The sequence below is a fragment of the Bombina bombina genome, chromosome 3, assembly GCF_027579735.1.
Source record: "Bombina bombina isolate aBomBom1 chromosome 3, aBomBom1.pri, whole genome shotgun sequence".
NCBI classification, from domain to species: Eukaryota; Metazoa; Chordata; class Amphibia; order Anura; family Bombinatoridae; genus Bombina; species Bombina bombina.
The window spans coordinates 699,732,261-699,752,721 of NC_069501.1; the positions used below are offsets into that span (position 1 = coordinate 699,732,261).

The 20,461-nt window shown below is 41.1% G+C and overlaps 1 protein-coding gene across 1 annotated transcript in view; it reads right to left on the reverse strand.

The window, feature by feature from the left end:
- Positions 1–20,461, reverse strand: part of EIF4H (eukaryotic translation initiation factor 4H) — a gene marked incomplete in the record, with an annotated part of 210,739 nt that overhangs the window by 45,004 nt on the left and 145,274 nt on the right.

The window sequence follows — 20,461 nt, forward strand, 5'->3', positions numbered from 1 at the left end:
CACCATAGAAGAGAGTTTCTGGTCTCTTGATCCAGATTCAGAGTGGGGGACAAATCTGAGTAATCCCCATTCCACTGACTCAGCATGCACAATTGCAGCGGTCTGAGATGTAGGCGTGCAAAGGGTACTATGTCCATTGCTGCTACCATTAAGCCGATCACCTCCATGCATTGAGCTACTGACGGGAGTTGAATGGAATGAAGGACACGGCATGTATTTAGAAGCTTTGTTAATCTGTCTTCTGTCAGATAAATCTTCATTTCTACAGAATCTATAAGAGTCCCCAAGAATGGAACTCTTGTGAGAGGCAAGAGAGAACTCTTCTTTTCGTTCACTTTCCATCCATGCGACCTTAGAAATGCCAGAACTAACTCTGTATGAGACTTGGCAGTTTGAAAGCTTGAAGCTTGTATCAAAATGTCGTCTAGGTACGGAGCTACCGAAATTCCTCGCGGTCTCAGAACCGCTAGAAGGGCACCCAGAACCTTTGTGAAGATTCTTGGAGCCGTAGCCAATCCGAATGGAAGGGCTACAAACTGGTAATGCCTGTCTAAGAAGGCAAACCTTAGATACCGGTAATGATCTTTGTGAATCGGTATGTGAAGGTAAGCATCCTTTAAATCCACTGTGGTCATGTACTGACCCTTTTGGATCATGGGTAAGATTGTCCGAATAGTTTCCATTTTGAACGATGGAACTCTTAGGAATTTGTTTAGGATCTTTAAATCCAAGATTGGCCTGAAAGTTCCCTCTTTTTTGGGAACCACAAACAGGTTTGAGTAAAACCCTTGTCCTTGTTCCGACCGCGGAACCGGATGGATCACTCCCATTAATAATAGATCTTGTACACAGCGTAGAAACGCGTCTTTCTTTATTTGGTTTGTTGACAACCTTGACAGATGAAATCTCCCTCTTGGGGGAGATAAATTGAAGTCTAGAAGGTATCCCTGAGATATGATCTCTAGCGCCCAGGGATCCTGGACATCTCTTGCCCAAGCCTGGGCGAAGAGAGAGAGTCTGCCCCCCACTAGATCCGGTTCCGGATCGGGGGCCCTCGGTTCATGCTGTCTTAGGGGCAGCAGCAGGTTTTCTGGCCTGCTTGCCCTTATTCCAGGACTGGTTAGGTTTCCAGCCTTGTCTATAACGAGCAACAGCTCCTTCCTGTTTTGGTGCAGTGGAAGTTGATGCTGCACCTGCTTTGAAATTCCGAAAGGGACGAAAATTAGACTGTCTAGCCTTAGCTTTGGCTTTGTCTTGAGGTGGAGCGTGGCCCTTACCTCCTGTAATGTCAGCGATAATGTCTTTCAAACCGGGCCCAAATAAAGTTTGCCCCTTGAAAGGTATATTAAGTAATTTGGACTTAGAAGTTACATCAGCCGACCAGGATTTTAGCCACAGCGCCCTACGTGCCTGAATGGCGAATCCTGAATTCTTAGCCGTAAGTTTGGTTAAATGTACTACGGCCTCCGAAATGAATGAATTAGCTAGTTTAAGGACTCTAAGCCTGTCCGTAATGTCGTCCAGCGTAGCTGAACTAAGGTTCTCTTCCAGAGACTCAATCCAAAATGCTGCCGCAGCCGTAATCGGCGCGATGCATGCAAGGGGTTGCAATATAAAACCTTGTTGAACAAACATTTTCTTAAGGTAACCCTCTAATTTTTTATCCATAGGATCTGAAAAAGCACAGCTATCCTCCACCGGGATAGTGGTGCGCTTAGCTAAAGTAGAAACTGCTCCCTCCACCTTAGGGACCGTTTGCCATAAGTCCCGTGTGGTGGCGTCTATTGGAAACATCTTTCTAAATATTGGAGGGGTGAGAACGGCACACCGGGTCTATCCCACTCCTTAGTAACAATTTCAGTTAATCTCTTAGGTATAGGAAAAACGTCAGTACTCGCCGGTACCGCAAAGTATTTATCCAACCTACACATTTTCTCTGGTATTGCAACAGTGTTACAATCGTTAAGAGCCGCTAAGACCTCCCCTAGTAATACACGGAGGTTTTCCAATTTAAATTTAAAATTTGAAATATCTGAATCCAATCTGCTTGGATCAGAACCGTCACCTACAGAATGAAGCTCTCCGTCCTCATGCTCTGCAAGCTGTGACGCAGTATCAGACATGGCCCTAGAATTATCAGCGCACTCTGTTCTCACCCCAGAGTGATCACGCTTGCCTCTTAGTTCTGGTAACTTAGCCAAAACTTCAGTCATAACAGTAGCCATATCTTGTAATGTTATCTGTAATGGCTGCCCAGATGTACTAGGCGCCATAATATCACGCACCTCCCGGGCGGGAGACGCAGGTACCGACACGTGAGGCGAGTTAGACGGCATAACTCTCCCCTCGCTGTTTGGTGAAATTTGTTCAATTTGTACAGATTGGCTTTTATTTAAAGTAGCATCAATACAGTTAGTACATAAATTTCTATTGGGCTCCACCTTGGCATTGGAACAAATGACACAGGTATCTTCCTCTGAATCAGACATGTTTAACACACTAGCAATAAACATGCAACTTGGTTACAATCTTATTTAACAAAAACGTACTGTGCCTCAAAGAAGCACTAAACGATTAAATGACAGTTGAAATAATGAACTGAAAAACAGTTATAGCATCACTCTTTAAAAACAACACAACTTGTTAGCAAAGGTTTGTTCCCATTAGTAAAGTAACACTAATTAAATTTTAAACATAAAAATCACAGAGCAATTTTAAAACACAGTCACTACATAAGTCTCACAGCTCTGCTGAGAGAATCTACCTCCCTTCAAAGAAGTTTGAAGACCCCTGAGTTCTGTTAGAGATGAACCGGATCATGCAGAAAATACAAGAGTAACTGACTGGAAATTTTTGATGCGTAGCAAAGAGCGCCAAAAACGACCCCTCCCCCTCACACACAGCAGTGAGAGAGAAACGAAACTGTCATAATCAAAACAAGCAAACTGCCAAGTGGAAAAATAATGCCCAAATATTTATTCACTCAGTACCTCAGAAATGCAAACGATTCTACATTCCAGCAAAAACGTTTAACATGAATTAAATACCTATTAAAAGGTTTAATGTACTTTTACAGAGTAATTCCGGTGAAATACCATCCCCAGAATACTGAAGTGTAGAGTATACATACATGTCATAACGGTATGGCAGGATTTTCTCATCAATTCCATTCAGAAAATAAAAACTGCTACATACCTCAATGCAGATTCAACTGCCCGCTGTCCCCTGATCTGAAGCTTTTACCTCCCTCAGATGGCCGAGAAACAGCAATACGATCTTAACTACTCCGGTTAAAATCATAAGAAAAACTCTGGTAGATTCTTCTTCAAACTCTGCCAGAGAAGTAATAACACGCTCCGGTGCTATTGTAAAATAACAAACTTTTGATTGAAGTTATAAAAACTAAGTATAATCACCATAGTCCTCTCACACCTCCTATCTAGTCTTTGGGTGCAAGAGAATGACTGGAGGTGACGTAGAGGGGAGGAGCTATATAGCAACTCTGCTGGGTGAATCATCTTGCACTTCCTGTAGGGGAGCAGATAATATCCCAGAAGTAATGATGACCCGTGGACTGATCACACATAACAGAAGAAAGTATGAAGCGAAGACCAAGTTGCAGCCTTGCAAATCTGTTCAACAGAGGCCTCATTCTTAAAGGCCCAAGTGGAAGCCACAGCTCTAGTGGAATGAGCTGTAATTCTTTCAGGAGGTTGCTGTCCAGCAGTCTCATAGGCTAAACGTATTATGCTACGAAGCCAAAAAGAGAGAGAGGTAGCAGAAGCTTTTTGACCTCTCCTCTGACCAGAGTAAACGACAAACAGGGAAGACGTCTGTCGAAATTCTTTAGTTGCCTGTAAGTAAAATTTTAGGGCACGAACTACATCCAGATTGTGCAGAAGACGTTCCTTCTTTGAAGAAGGATTTGGACACAAAGATGGAACAACAATCTCCTGATTGATATTCCTGTTAGTGACTACCTTGGGTAAGAACCCAGGTTTAGTACGCAGAACTACCTTATCCGAATGAAAAATCAAATAAGGAGAATCACAATGTAAGGCTGATAATTCAGAGACTCTTCGAGCCGATGAAATAGCCATTAAAAATAGAACTTTCCAAGATAACAACTTTATATCAATGGAATGGAGGGGTTCAAACGGAACGCCCTGTAAAACGTTAAGAACAAGATTTAAACTCCATGGTGGAGCAACAGTCTTAAACACAGGCTTAATCCTCGCTAAAGCCTGACAAAAAGCCTGAACGTCTGGCACTTCTGACAGACGTTTGTGTAACAGAATAGACAGAGCTGAGATCTGTCCCTTTAATGAACTAGCAGATAAACCCTTTTCTAAACCTTCTTGTAGAAAAGACAATATCCTAGGAATCCTAACCTTACTCCAAGAGTAACCTTTGGATTCACACCAATATAGGTATTTACGCCATATTTTATGGTAAATCTTTCTGGTAACAGGCTTCCTGGCCTGTATTAAGGTGTCAATAACTGACTCAGAAAACCCACGTCTTGATAAAATCAAACGTTCAATTTCCAAGCAGTCAGCTTCAGAGAAGTTAGATTTTGATGTTTGAAAGGACCCTGTATCAGGAGGTCCTGTTTCGGAGGTAGAGACCAAGGTGGACAGGATGACATGTCCACCAGGTCTGCATACCAAGTCCTGCGTGGCCATGCAGGTGCTATCAGAATCACTGATGCTCTCTCCTGTTTGATTCTGGCAATCAATCGAGGAAGCATCGGGAAGGGTGGAAACACATAAGCCATCCTGAAGTCCCAAGGTGCCGTCAGGGCATCTATTAGGACTGCTCCTGGATCCCTGGATCTGGACCCGTACCGAGGAAGCTTGGCGTTCTGTCGAGACGCCATGAGATCTATCTCTGGCTTGCCCCAACGTCGAAGTATTTGGGCAAAGACCTCCGGATGAAGTTCCCATTCCCCCGGATGAAAAGTCTGACGACTTAAGAAATCCGCCTCCCAATTCTCCACTCCCGGGATGTGGATTGCTGACAGGTGGCAAGAGTGAGACTCTGCCCAGCGAATTATCTTTGATACTTCCATCATTGCTAGGGAGCTCCTTGTCCCTCCCTGATGGTTGATGTAAGCTACAGTCGTGATGTTGTCCGACTGAAACCTGATGAACCCCCGAGTTGTCAACTGGGGCCAAGCCAGGAGGGCATTGAGAACTGCTCTCAATTCCAGAATGTTTATTGGCAGGAGACTCTCCTCCTGACTCCATTGTCCCTGAGCCTTCAGAGAATTCCAGACGGCACCCCAATCTAGAAGGCTGGAGTCTGTTGTTACAATTGTCCAGTCTGGTCTGCTGAATGGCATCCCCCTGGACAGATGTGGCCGAGAAAGCCACCATAGAAGAGAATTTCTGGTCTCTAGATCCAGATTCAGAGAAGGGGACAAGTCTGAGTAATCCCCATTCCACTGACTTAGCATGCACAATTGCAGTGGTCTGAGGTGTAAGCGAGCAAATGGCACTATGTCCATTGCTGCAACCATTAGGCCGATTACCTCCATGCATTGAGCCACCGATGGGTGTTGAATGGAATGAAGGGTGCGGCAAGCACTTTGAAGTCTTGTTAACCTGTCTTCTGTCAGGTAAATCTTCATTTCTACAGAATCTATAAGAGTCCCCAGGAAGGGAACTCTTGTAAGTGGAACGAGTGAACTTTTCTTTTCGTTCACCTTCCATCCATGTGACCTTAGAAATGCCAGTACTAACTCTGTATGAGACTTGGCAGTTTGAAAGCTTGAAGCTTGTATCAGAATGTCGTCTAGGTAAGGAGCTACCGAAATTCCCCGCGGTCTTAGTACCGCCAGAAGAGCACCTAGAACCTTTGTGAAGATTCTTGGAGCTGTAGCCAATCCGAATGGAAGAGCCACAAACTGGTAATGCCTGTCTAGAAAGGCAAACCTTAGATACCGGTAATGATCTTTGTGAATCGGTATGTGAAGGTAAGCGTCCTTTAAGTCCACTGTGGTCATGTACTGACCTTCTTGGATCATGGGTAAAATTGTCCGGATAGTCTCCATTTTGAATGATGGAACTCTTAGGAATTTGTTTAGGATCTTTAAATCCAGTATTGGTCTGAAAGTTCCCTCTTTTTTGGGAACCACAAACAGATTTGAGTAAAACCCTTGTCCCTGTTCCGACCGTGGAACTGGATGGATTACTCCCATTAACAATAGTTCTTGTATGCAGCGTAGAAACGCTTCTTTCTTTGTTTGGTTTGTCGACACCCTTGACAGATGAAATCTCTCTCTTGGAGGAGAGTGTTTGAAGTCCAGAAGGTATCCCTGAGATATTATCTCTAGCGCCCAGGGATCCTGGACATCTCTTGCCCAAGCCTGGGCGAAGAGAGAAAGTCTGCCCCCCACTAGATCCGATCCCGGATCGGGGGCCCTCAATTCATGCTGTTTTAGTGGCAGCTGCAGGCTTCCTGGCCTGCTTGCCCTTGTTCCAGGACTGGTTAGGTCTCCAGCCTTGTCTGTAGCGAGCACCAGATCCTTCTTGTTTTGGAGTAGTGGAAGATGATGCTGCTCCTGCTTTGAAATTCCGAAAGGAACGAAAATTAGACTGTCTAGCCTTAGGTTTGGCTTTGTCTTGAGGTAGGGCGTGGCCCTTACCTCCTGTAATGTCAGCGATAATTTCTTTCAAACCAGGCCCAAATAAGGTCTGTCCCTTGAAAGGTATATTAAGTAATTTGGACTTAGAAGTTACATCAGCTGACCAGGATTTTAGCCACAGTGCTCTGCGCGCTTGAATGGCGAATCCGGAATTCTTAGCCGTAAGTTTAATTAAATGTACTACGGCTTCCGAAATGAATGAATTAGATAGCTTAAGTACTCTAAGCCTGTCTGAAATGTCGTCCAGCGTAGCTGAACCAAGATTCTCTTCTAGAGACTCAATCCAGAATGCCGCTGCAGCCGTGATCGGCGCAATGCATGCAAGGGGTTGCAATATAAAACCTTGTTGAACAAACATTTTCTTAAGGTAACCCTCTAATTTTTTATCCATTGGATCTGAAAAGGCACAGCTATCCTCTACAGGGATAGTGGTACGTTTAGCTAAAGTAGAAACTGCTCCCTCCACCTTAGGGACCGTTTGCCATAAATCCCGTGTGGTGGTGTCTATTGGAAACATCTTTCTAAATATTGGAGGGGGTGAGAACGGCACACCGGGTCTATCCCACTCCTTAGTAATAATTTCAGTTTTAGGTATAGGAAAAACGTCAGTACTTGTTGGTACAGCAAAATATTTATCCAACCTACACATTTTCTCGGGTATTGCAACTGTGTTACAATCATTCAGGGCCGCTAACACCTCCCCTAGTAAAACACGGAGGTTTTCCAGCTTAAATTTAAAATTTGAAATATCTGAATCCAATCTGTTTGGATCAGAACCGTCAGCCGCAGAATGAAGCTCTCCGTCCTCATGTTCTGCAAGTTGTGACGCAGTATCTGACATGGCCCTAACATTATCAGCGCACTCTGTTCTCACTCCAGAGTGATCACGCTTGCCCCTTAGTTCTGGTAATTTAGCCAAAACCTCAGTCATAACAGTAGCCATATCTTGTAATGTTATTTGTAATGGCCGCCCAGATGTACTTGGCGTCGCCATATCGCGCACGTCCCGAGCGGGAGATGCAGGTACTGTCACGTGAGGCGAGTTAGTCGGCATAACTCTCCCCTCGTTGTTTGGTGAAATTTGTTCAATTTGTACAGATTGACTTTTATTTAATGTAGCATCAATACAGTTAGTACATAAATTTCTATTGGGCTCCACCTTGGCTTTAGTACAAATAGTACAGGTCTCATCTTCTGAATCAGACATGTTTAACAAACTAGCAAATAAACTTGCAATTTGGAAATACTATACAAGTAAAATACAATGAAAAAAAACGAACTGTGCTTGAAAAGCACTGAATATATATAACAGATGAAATCAATCAGCTTTGTAAAACAAAATGCAACTTAGTAAAGGCTTGTACCCAGTAGCAAGAAATAACTAACCCTGAGGCATAAAAAAGTTAAAGAATAAACGTTTTTTTATCACAGTCAACTACAATCTTACAGCTCTGTTAGATTACTTCCCTCAAATTAGCTTTGAAGATCCCTGGGTTCTGTAGAGATAAACCGGAACATGCAGGAAAAAACAATGAGCTTTTGACTGAAATTTTTGATGCGTAGCAAAAGCGCCAAAAAAGGTCCCACCCCCTCACACACAACAGTGAGAGAGATTAAAAACTGTCATAATTAGATCCAGCAACTGCCAAGTGGAAAAATAGTGCCCAAACATTTTATTCACCCAGTACCTCAGAAAATGAAAACGATTTTACATTCCAGCAAAAACGTTTAACATAATTAAGAATTATTAAAAAGCCTGTTGTATTTCTATTAGGCTAAAATCTTATATACACAGTGTAATTCCAGTGAAGTACCATTCCCCAGAATACTAAAATGTAAATTATACATACATGATATAATGTCGGTATGGCAGGATTTTCTCAGCAATTCCATTGTTAGAAAATAAAAACTGCTACATACCTTTTTGCAGAATAAACTGCCCGCTGTCCCCTGATCTGAAGTTTACCTCTCCTCAGATGGCCGAGAAACAGCAATATGATCTTAACAACTCCGGCTAAAATCATAGTAAAAACTCTGGTAGATTCTTCTTCAAACTCTACCAGAGAAGGAATAACACACTCCGGTGCTATTAAAAAATAAACTTTTGATTGAAGAAATAAACTAAATAAAATCACCATAGTCCTCTCACACATCCTATCTAGTCGTTGGGTGCAAGAGAATGACTGGGGGTGACGTAGAGGGGAGGGGCTATATGCAACTCTGCTGGGTGAATCCTCTTGCACTTCCTGTTGGGGAGGAGTAATATCCCAGAAGTAATGATGACCCGTGGACTGATCACACTTAACAGAAGAAAAGAAGATCCTGGACAGGGAGTCACAAATTAATAGAATATAGCAGAATATGCACATATTAAAAAATTAATAATAATGGGCCTCCTTATCTTGCACACATCAATCTCTATCAGATTTCTGGATTTCATTAATATGATTGGTTTTAAAAAATGTCCAGGATATTTGTATTTGTCTTGTGGATGTTTTGAGTAAGCATTCCATTGATCCCTTTTGCCTTATGCACGTTTACACTTTCACCTGTGTAGTTCAGTGTCTTTGTTCATTTACATGACTGAGTATATGTTTGTGTGTGTTAATGTATGTGAGTGTGTGTACATATAGATGGGGTTTTTTAGCTATATATGAGCATGTCATTATTATATTATAGCTGCTAGCACATGCAGAAACAGACACATCACACATGTGTATCTGCCTATGTAGGTTTGTGCATATATACATATGTATGTATGTATATACATACATACACACACAATATAGAGGCGCGCACTCACTGGGTCTTAAATAATTCAATTTATTATGATACATATAATAAATTTAATTATCTGTTTAAAGGGACATTAAACACTTTGAGATGGTAATATAAAATGATAAATTGTATATAATAAAACAACTCTGCAATATACTTTCATTATTTATTTTGTCCTCTTTGCCTGTATTTCCATTCTGAAATTGTGAGCTTTTCAGTTCATGTTAGAAATGGAAGTGTGAAACACTGTTAAATCCAGCACAACCATTGGCTGCACACTCTAATGACCTATGTATAACTGTCCCTAATTGGCCACAGCAGAGAAGGTAACACAAGTTACAACATGGCAGCTCCCAGTGTTTTATAGACACTAAAACTTTACACTTATTTTGTCACTTTTTAAACAACTAATGAAACTTTAAAAAATACATCTACATGTTAGTCATGGACTAATCTTTTCTTTGAATGCATAATTCTATCTAGCATGTATTGAGTGTTTAATGTCCCTTTAAGACCCAGTGAGTGCTCCTCTCTATATCAGACTTGCATACATGTTATTTGGCATGCACCCTGAGCAGAAAATGAATTGCTTAAGGCAGAAACAGCAATATTTACAACCAGGCAATTTTAAGCAACCTTGTAAATTTACTCCTATTATACATTTTTCTTCGTTCTCTTGGTAAGCCTAGGAGCCGGCCCATTTTTGCTTTAGCACCTGGGTAGCAGTTGCCGATTGGTGGCTACATTTAGACACCATTCAGAAAGTGCTACCCAGGTTCTTAACCAAAAATGAGCTGGCTCCTATGCTTACAGTCTTCATTTTTCAAATAAACATATCAAGAGAACAAAGCAAAATTCTAATTTGGAAATCTGTTTTCGGTTTAATCTTGCTACCTACTTGCATTTGTTGATTGCATTAAAGTATTGTTAGGTCTGTCTCCTAAGTTGTTATAAATAAAAACCTTATGTATATACAGTTTTGGTTAAAATTATTATGCGAATCAGGACAAGTAGATTGTCACGAGGGACAAGTAGATTGGGCTCCCGCTTTAGTCCCTTGGACAAGTAGTTTTTTTTTTTTTTTAATTTCCACACCCCTGATAACATTAAAATAAATTAACTTAGCTTTGGTAGGACTGATATCAGTCAGCAGGAATCCAACAGTGTTTTCTGATACAGGAACAGTTTTGAGACATCTTGCAAATGTAAGAGAAAAAACATATAAAGCAAAATATCAATTTCCTTATGACAGTTTCAAGAATGGGGGAAAAAAATGCAAACAGCATAGCCTTCTGACATTGGAAAAAAGACCAGAGGCAAAAGGAATGGGGTCTTAAAATAATGAAAATATTTTGCACCAAGTATGACGCACAACAAACAGAAAAATATTTTTTGGCGCCAAAGACGCCTGGAAACGAAACACTTTGATGACGCAACCTTGTGAAAGACTCAGCGCCATCTAAGACGCCGGAGATGACGAATTTGCATCACTAACATAACTTTTGCGCCCAAAAAAAATCTCGCGCCAAGAATGACGCAATAAAATGTTGGCATTTTGCGCCCTTGCGAGCCTAATACAGCCCGCAATTTAAAAGAGTCAATTTGAAAAAGACTAAACCCCAGGTAAGAAATTTTCTTTTTCTTAAAAATGCATTTCCCAGATATGAAACTGACAGTCTACAAGAAAAGGAAATATACTGAAACCTGAATCATGGCAAATATAAGTACAATACATATATTTAGAACATTATATAAAGTGCCAAACCATAGCTAAGAGTGTCTTAAAGGGACAGTCTCCACCAAAATTGTTATTGTTTTAAAAGATAGATAATCCCTTTATTACCCATTCCCCAGTTTTGTATAACCAACACAGTTATATTTATATACTTTTAACCACTGTGATTAACTTGTATCTAAGCCTCTGCGAACTACCCCTTTATTTCAGTTCTTTTGACAGACTTGCAGTCTAGCCAATCAGTGCCTGCTCCCAGATAACTTCACGTGCACGAGCACAGTGTTATCTATATGAAATACGTGAACTAACACCCTCTAGTGGTGAAAAACTGTTCAAATGCATTCTGAAAAGAGGTGGCCTTCAAGGTCTAAGAAATTAGCATATGAACCTCGTAGGTTAAGCTTTCAACTAAGAATACTAAGAGAACAAAGCAAAATTGGTGATAAAAGTAAATGGGAAAATTGTTTAAAATGACATGCTATATCTGAATCATGAAAGTTTATTTTGGCCTAGACTGTCCCTTTAAGTAAAAGAAACATACTTACCAAAAGACATCCATCCACATATAGCAGATAGCCAAACCAGTACTGAAACGAAAATCAGTAGAGGTAATGGTATATAAGAGTATATCGTCGATCTGAAAAGGGAGGTAGGAGATGAATCTCTACGACCGATAACAGAGAACTTATGAAATAGATCCCAGTTAGGAAGACCATTGCATTCAGTAGGTGATACTCCCTTCACATCCCTCTGACATTCACTGTACTCTGAGAGGAACCGGGCTTCAAAAATGCTGAGAAGCACATATCAACGTAGAAATCTAGCACAAATTTACTTCACCACTTCCATAGGAGGCAAAGTTTGTAAAACTGAATTGTGGGTGTGGTGAGGGATGTATTTATAGGCATTTTGAGGTTTGGGAAACTTTGCCCCTCCTGGTAGGATTGTATATCCCATACGTCACTAGCTCATGGACTCTTGCCAATTACATTAAAGAAAAGCTTAGATGCTTTCTTTTTTTTTTAAAATAAAGATAGCAAGAGAACGAAGAAAAATTGATAAAAGGAGTAAATTAGAAAGTTGCTTAAAATGGCATGCTCTATCTGAATCACGAAAGAAAAAAAATTGGGTTCAGTGTCCCTTTAAGTTTTCCAAGTTTTTAAGGGTCCAAGAGCGGCCCCTTTGTAGTTTTGGAGGAACATACATAAAGTATTAAAAAGGAGGTTTAATTTTTATATTTTCTGTCACATAATCTTATGGTTGACATAAGTTGTTAAAGGTTACGGATGGTGTATTACTTACCTTACCTGTAAGCTAGCTATCTCAAATTATTGTATCCACAGTTTGTAATTACCCCTGTTTCAAACTAATAAGGTACTGTGCATACGTGTGTGTGTGTATATATACACACACACATATATATGTGTGTGTGTGTGTGTATATGTGTGTGTGTGTGTGTGTGTGTATATACACACACACATATATATATATATATATATATATATATATATATATATATATATATATATATATATATATATATATATATATATATATATATATATCTCAAAATAACAAGAGTATTGCATTGAGCAATGATACTTTTTTATTGGACTAACTATACATTTATAAGTTGACAAGCTTTCGGAAGAGTTCCTTCCTTTATCAAGTCTAAAGCAATACTGACCAATTCAATGGAATTTACAGATTATTTCTTAAAACACAGAATAGCTAAGAAGACAGTGCAGGGAGAGGAGGAGGTGTCTTAAAAATCATGAGGGGGGCTTAGGTAACAGGCAGACAGCGTCCAGTGTAGGAGGACAGGGGAAATATATAGCTTTACATAGAGCATATACTGACAAAGTTATATATCAACATTGAATCAATATCTATAAAGATGTGAAATTGTATATACAGGGGGAATACAAAAGTTAAAAAAAGACAAAAGTGTGGACATAGGCTTACCTGTGTACCTATGTATAAAGAATGTGGAATATACAATGTAATTGACTAAATGAAAGTACATTACAAAAATTTTTGATAATGTGTTAAGAGTCCACATTTAGTCCAGAATTAAACAGGTTGAAGTGCATTATCATTTTTATTTCAAAGGTTTTTCTTTCCATGGTGTTTTTTCGAAGTTGCCTCTGAGAATTTTGATTTTGAGGTTTTTGATGGAGTGGTCAGGTTGGGTGAAATGGTGACCAACAGGGGTGAAGTATTTTGTTTCACAGTGGTTTTTGATTGAGTGTCTGTGTAAGTTCATTCAAAGGTGCAGATTTTGGCTTGTTTCTCCAATATAGCATCCCATTTCACATGCAGTGCAATGTATCATGTATACCACATTTGCAGATATACATGAATATGCCCCTTTAATGTTATAAGATTTATTATTGTGATTTGCTGTGCTGCTTTCACAAACGTGTTGACACAGTTTGCAGAGAGCTTTATAGCAGCACTTGGTTCCATTCTGAGTGTTCTTTTTCTCAAGGGGTAGCTTCCTATGTAACAGTTTCTGCTTTAGGTTAGGTGGTTGTCTGTATGCCAGGATTGGGGCTTTTGGAAAGATTTTTTTTAGTGTGGGATCCTCTAAGAGTAGTGGCTGTAAGTCTTTTATGATTTTTCGTATCCCTTCCACAGCAGGGTTGTATTTGACTACTAGTGGGATAGGTGATATGTTTTTCTTCTCCCTGTATTGTAGTAAGTGTTCACGTGGAGTATTGAGGGCAGAGTTAATTTTTTTATTTATAATCCTTGTTTTGTAACCTTTTTCTCTGAATGATTGGGACAGTGTGATGAGGTGGTTGTCACTGTCCTTGGTATCTTGGAGCCTGACTGTAGATTATGGATTTTTTAATGTGATTGGGGTGGGAGCTGGAGCTGTGGAGGTAGCTGCAGCTGTGGAGGTAGCTGCATCTGTTGGTTTCCTGTATACAGATGAGTACAGTTTGCCATTTGTGATGGATATTGTTGTATCCAGGAAGCTGAGACAATCTCTAGAAAAGTTCATTTTAAGCTTGATTAATGCATGAAATAGATTAAATGATTTATGAAAATGTTCAAGGTTTTTTCTCCTTCTGTCCATATAATCAAAATATCATCGATGTAGCGAAAGTATTTGAAGGGTTTGTGAGGGTGAGTGGCTAGGAATCTCTGTTCTAAGTCAGCCATGAAGAGGTTTGCGTACTGTGGTGCCATTTTGGTGCCCATGGTTTGTAAGTAGTGGTTTGAAGATGAAATAATTGTAAGTATAAATTCTGTAAGTTTACTGACTGTAGAAGCACTATGTGTCTTGTTAGGGCTGTTGGAGGAAAGAAAGTTTAAGCAGGCATCAATACCATCTTTATGTGGAATATTGCTGTACAGGGATTCCACATCCATTGTCACAAGTATAGTATCCTCTGGCAATTCTGTTATCTGGCTGATTTTGTTAAGAAAATCAGTGGTGTCTTTTATAAAGCTAGTGGTGTTAATAACTAAAGGCTTAAGAATATTCTCCACTAGGCCCGATAGTTGCTCAGTCAGAGTGTCCATGCCTGTTATTATTGGTCTTCCTGGGTTCCCTGGTTTGTGGAGTTTTGGGAGCATGTAGAATGTCCCTATGCTAGGGTTAGAGGGCACCAGTTTGTCCAGTTTATGTTGCGTGTGTTTAGGCAATGTTTATAATATAAAAAGTATCATTGCTCAATATGCAATACTCTTGTTATTTTGATATCTAAATCTCTGGACTAACACGGCTACTCTAATCAACACACACACACAATTGGGTTGAATCCTATTGCTGTTTAGTCTTCATCTGTAGACCCATTAACATCTTTGATAATGTATTGCTTTATGTCACACATACCTCTTTCTGTGTATTCTATTATTTAGGCTTGACAATAGCCAATATACATTTTTTCATAATGAAAGAACCTATACCATATGTTCTAATTTATAATAACCTCAATAAAATATAAACAAGGTATGTCTGTACAAAGTGGAAGTCAACTACTTTAATCATCCAAGTTGCATATGTATATCTGTATTCTGAAGTATAGACGAGAATACAGATTTATTAATATATTTACTAATCAGTTATTGCCTACCCAGATGGCAATATATGCAAAAAAAATATTCCTCATATACTTACTAGCCAGAACTTTAGTTTTGCATATTTATGTGAGCTAGTAACTGGAAGTGATACCTTTCAACAACTGGTAGTTTGCCATTACATCAATTCTTGGTTGCCAATAATTTTAGCATGCTGGTAGTTGAAGATGCTGAAGACATTGAAGGAGGATTATTAATACACAGCTTTAATCTTTTAGTAGGTCTACGTTTTTGTAATATTTTTTTTTGTTATTTTTAGTCTGTAGTATAATCGGCTAGCTTTCTTCTTGGGCCTTTGAAAAACTTAAAATAATTATCTTTTCTTCTGACGGGAAGAGTCCACAGCTGCATTCATTACTTTTGGGAATTCAGAACCTGGCCACCAGGAGGAGGCAAAGACACCCCAGCCAAAGGCTTAAATACCTCCCCCCCACTTCCCTCATCCCGCAGTCATTCTGCCAAGGGAACAGTAGGAGAAATATCAGGGTGAAAAAGGTGCCAGAAGAATAAAATCTAAAATATGGCCGCCCCATAAAAAAATAATGAAAAAAAAAAAATGGGCAGGAGCTGTTGACTCTACCCGTTAGAAGAAAAGAAAATTATCAGGCAAACGTAATTTAAGTTTTTCTTCTTAAATGGGAAGAGTCCACAGCTGCATTCATTACTTTTGGGAAAATAATACCCAAGCTATAGAGGACATGGAATGCAAACAAAGGGCAGGAACAGAAGGCGGCCCCTTCAAAGGGCACCACAGCCTGAAATTACCCAACACCCGGTAAAAAAAAACACACTTAGACACAAGGAGTTAAAAACCTGAAAGGACCAAGTGACTGCCCATCAGTTAAACACCTGCAAGGCCGTCCTAGAGACTATTTAGAATCTCTAGAATCCACCGAGCACAAAAAACCCAGAGGAACCAAGTACCTCAAGCTTTCTGATCGCACAGAACTAACCCCCGACCCGAAGGATGAGAACCTACACCTACCCTCGAAGGGGAAAACGGAGGAACCATAAGGTATCCAAAGAACCACCAACTATTGTAAAAAATGTCAAAAGAACTAAAGCAAACCCAAGGTTGAAAAAGACAACCACCCAGGGAATGACTCCCTAGAAGGACAAGGACCAGGGATCAACTCCACACCTATGAAAATGCGATCACGATAAAGAACCAAGGTCTACCCTCAGCTCCCTGACACACCAACATACGACTTATGGTGTTTCAAGGAAGCCACAGGCTCTTCACTGTACCATAGTTTAGCATACATAACCGCTAAAAGTAGACAACATAGGAAGAAATCCATATGGAGCTAAAGAAATTCAGAGCCTGTAGACAAGGATAGAAACAAACTAGTAATCCTATCAGAAAAAAGGGCTATCTTGTGAAAACACCCAGCCACCTCTCAGCCCCAGCCTCAAGGCTAACCCTAAGCCATCGTGGGAGATCAACCCACAGGGAATGTCGAAAAAACAGAATTTATGCTTACCTGATAAATTACTTTCTCCAACGGTGTGTCCGGTCCACGGCGTCATCCTTACTTGTGGGATATTCTCTTCCCCAACAGGAAATGGCAAAGAGCCCAGCAAAGCTGGTCACATGATCCCTCCTAGGCTCCGCCTACCCCAGTCATTCGACCGACGTACAGGAGGAAATATGCATAGGAGAAACCATATGATACCGTGGTGACTGTAGTTAGAGAAAATAATTCATCAGACCTGATTAAAAAAACCAGGGCGGGCCGTGGACCGGACACACCGTTGGAGAAAGTAATTTATCAGGTAAGCATAAATTCTGTTTTCTCCAACATAGGTGTGTCCGGTCCACGGCGTCATCCTTACTTGTGGGAACCAATACCAAAGCTTTAGGACACGGATGAAGGGAGGGAGCAAATCAGGTCACCTAAATGGAAGGCACCACGGCTTGCAAAACCTCTCTCCCAAAAATAGCCTCTGAAGAAGCAAAAGTATCAAATTTGTAAAATTTGGCAAAAGTGTGCAGTGAAGACCAAGTCGCTGCCTTACATATCTGGTCAACAGAAGCCTTGTTCTTGAAGGCCCATGTGGAAGCCACAGCCCTAGTGGAATGAGCTGTGATTCTTTCAGGAGGCTGCCGTCCGGCAGTCTCATAAGCCAATCGGATAATGCTTTTAAGCCAAAAAGAAAGAGAGGTAGAAGTTGCTTTTTGACCTCTCCTTTTACCAGAATAAACAACAAACAAAGAAGATGTTTGTCTGAAATCTTTAGTAGCCTCTAAATAGAATTTTAGAGCACGGACTACGTCCAAATTGTGTAACAAACGTTCCTTCTTTGAAAGTGGATTCGGACACAAAGAAGGTACAACAATCTCCTGGTTAATATTTTTGTTGGAAACAACTTTCGGAAGAAAACCAGGCTTAGTACGCAAAACCACCTTATCTGCATGGAACACCAGATAGGGCGGAGAACACTGCAGAGCAGATAACTCAGAAACTCTTCTAGCAGAAGAAATTGCAACCAAAAACAAAACTTTCCAAGATAATAACTTAATATCTACGGAATGTAAGGGTTCAAACGGAACCCCTTGAAGAACTGAAAGAACTAGATTAAGACTCCAGGGAGGAGTCAAAGGTCTGTAAACAGGCTTGATTCTAACCAGAGCCTGAACAAACGCTAGAACGTCTGGCACAGCTGCCAGCCTTTTGTGAAGTAAAACAGATAAAGCAGAGATCTGTCCCTTCAGAGAACTTGCAGATAATCCTTTCTCCAAACCTTCTTGTAGAAAGGATAGAATCTTAGGAATTTTTATCTTGTTCCATGGGAATCCATTAGATTCACACCAACAGATATATTTTTTCCATATTTTATGGTAAATCTTTCTAGTTACAGGCTTTCTAGCCTGAATAAGAGTATCTATTACGGAATCTGAAAACCCACGCTTTGATAAAATCAAGCGTTCAATCTCCAAGCAGTCAGTTGGAGGGAAACCAGATTCGGATGTTCGAATGGACCTTGAACAAGAAGGTCCTGTCTCAAAGGTAGCTTCCATGGTGGAGCCGATGACATATTCACCAGGTCTGCATACCAAGTCCTGCGTGGCCACGCAGGAGCTATCAAGATCACCGAAGCCCTCTCCTGATTGATGCTGGCTACCAGCCTGGGAATGAGAGGAAACGGTGGGAATACATAAGCTAGGTTGAAGGTCCAAGGTGCTACTAGTGCATCCACTAGAGTCGTCTTGGGATCCCTGGATCTGGACCCGTAACAAGGAACCTTGAAGTTCTGACGAGAGGCCATCAGATCCATGTCTGGAATGCCCCATAATTGAGTTATTTGGGCAAAGATTTCCGGATGGAGTTCCCACTCCCCCGGATGGAAGGTCTGACGACTCAGAAAATCCGCTTCCCAATTTTCCACCCCTGGGATGTGGATAGCAGACAAGTGGCAGGAGTGATCCTCCGCCCATTGAATTATCTTGGTCACTTCCTCCATCGCCAGGGAACTCCTTGTTCCCCCCTGATGGTTGATGTATGCAACAGTCGTCATGTTGTCTGATTGAAACCTTATGAATTTGGCCTTTGCTAGATGAGGCCAAGCTTTGAGAGCATTGAATATCGCTCTCAGTTCCAGAATGTTTATCGGGAGAAGAGATTCTTCCCGAGACCATAGACCCTGAGCTTTCAGGGGTTCCCAGACCGCGCCCCAGCCCACCAGACTGGCGTCGGTCGTGACAATGACCCACTCTGGTCTGCGGAAGCTCATTCCCTGTGACAGGTTGTCCAGGATCAGCCACCAACGGAGTGAATCTCTGGTCCTTTGATCTACTTGAATCGTCGGAGACAAGTCTGTATAATCCCCATTCCACTGTCTGAGCATGCACATTTGTAATGGTCTTAGATGAATTCGTGCAATAGGAACTATGTCCATTGCTGCAACCATCAATCCTATTACTTCCATGCACTGCGCTATGGAAGGATGAAGAACAGAATGAAGTACTTGACAAGAGCTTAGAAGTTTTGATTTTCTGACCTCTGTCAGAAAAATCCTCATTTCTAAGGAATCTATTATTGTTCCCAAGAAGGGGACTCTTGTTGACGGGGACAGAGAACTTTTTTCTATGTTCACTTTCCATCCGTGAGATCTGAGAAAGGCTAGAACGATGTCCGTATGAGCCTTTGCTTTTGACAGAGACGACGCTTGAATCAGGATGTCGTCCAAGTAAGATACTACTGCAATGCCCCTTGGTCTTAGAACTGCTAGAAGGGACCCTAGTACCTTTGTGAAAATTCTCGGAGCAGTGGCTAATCCGAATGGAAGTGCCACAAACTGGTAATGCTTGTCCAGAAAATCGAACCTTAGGAACTGATGATGTTCCCTGTGGATAGGAATATGTAGGTACGCATCCTTTAAATCCACCGTGGTCATAAATTGACCTTCCTGGATGGTAGGAAGGATCGTTCGAATGGTTTCCATTTTGAACGATGGAACCCTGAGAAATTTGTTTAGGATCTTGAGATCTAAAATTGGTCTGAATGTTCCCTCTTTTTTGGGAACTATGAACAGGTTGGAGTAAAACCCCATCCCTTGTTCTCCTATTGGAACTGGATGAATTACTCCCATCTTTAACAGGTCTTCTACACAATGTAAGAATGCCTGTCTTTTTATTTGGTTTGAAGATAGAGACCTGTGGAACCTTCCCCTTGGGGGTAGTTCCTTGAATTCCAGGAGATAACCCTGAGAAACTATTTCTAGTGCCCAGGGATCCTGAACATCTCTTGCCCAAGCCTGAGCAAAGAGAGAAAGTCTGCCCCCCACCAGATCCGGTCCCGGATCGGGGGCCATCCCTTCATGCTGTTTTGGTAGCTGTGGCAGGCTTCTTGGCCTGCTTACCCTTGTTCCAGCCTTGCATCGGTCTCCAGGCTGGTTTGGGTTGAGAAGAATTACCCTCTTGCTTAGAGGATGTAGAATTAGAGGCTGGTCCGTTTCTGCGAAAGGGACGAAAATTAGGCTTATTTTTAGCCTTAAAGGACCTATCCTGAGGAAGGGCGTGGCCCTTTCCCCCAGTGATGTATGAAATAATCTCTTTCAAATCAGGACCAAACAGTGTTTTACCCTTGAAAGGGATGTTAAGCAATTTTGTCTTGGAAGACACATCCGCTGACCAAGACTTTAGCCAAAGCGCTCTGCGCGCCACGATAGCAAACCCTGAATTTTTCGCCGCTAATCTAGCTAAT